The following is a 524-nucleotide window of genomic DNA, read 5'->3' as shown; positions in this document are numbered from 1 at the left end:
GGTCGCCTTGGTCCACAGTCACAGGCCCCACCCACCCGCGCCGGGGGGAGCGCTGAGCCCTGCGTGCTGGGGGGTACCCTGAGGAGCCCCTCTGCACCCCCTGCGTCACCTGGCTGCCGCATGGCGCTGTGGAGTGGACCTGGGTGGAGGCCCCACCGGGCGGCTCTGGTGCTGGCCCTCAGCCTCCCCCCTGAAGTGGGGTCCTCTGAACCCCGTCTCCAGGGTGTTGGTGGATGAGCTCACCGAGGGGTGAACTCGGGAAACGGGTGTTGGCTGTGCAGGCATGGCCTGGGGCACGGGCCTCGGGCGCTGGGTGGAGGGAGCTCCCAGTGCCCGCTGGGCATCCCGGCCACAGGGCAGGAGTGGGTGCCGAGGTGGGAGCCCAGAGAAGAGGGTGACGCGGGCCGTCTGCATCCGGGAACGTTTTAGTTACATCTTAGAGAGTCAGAGGCCCCCACGGGGAGTGGCCTCAGGCGGCCTGGCAGGCGGGTCCAGGGAGGAGCGGTCACCCCCACGCCCCCTCA

The sequence above is a fragment of the Myotis brandtii genome, unplaced genomic scaffold (genome assembly GCF_000412655.1).
Source record: "Myotis brandtii unplaced genomic scaffold, ASM41265v1 scaffold940, whole genome shotgun sequence".
In the NCBI taxonomy this organism is placed as follows: Eukaryota; Metazoa; Chordata; class Mammalia; order Chiroptera; family Vespertilionidae; genus Myotis; species Myotis brandtii.
Note: the sequence above shows the minus strand (reverse complement) of the source record.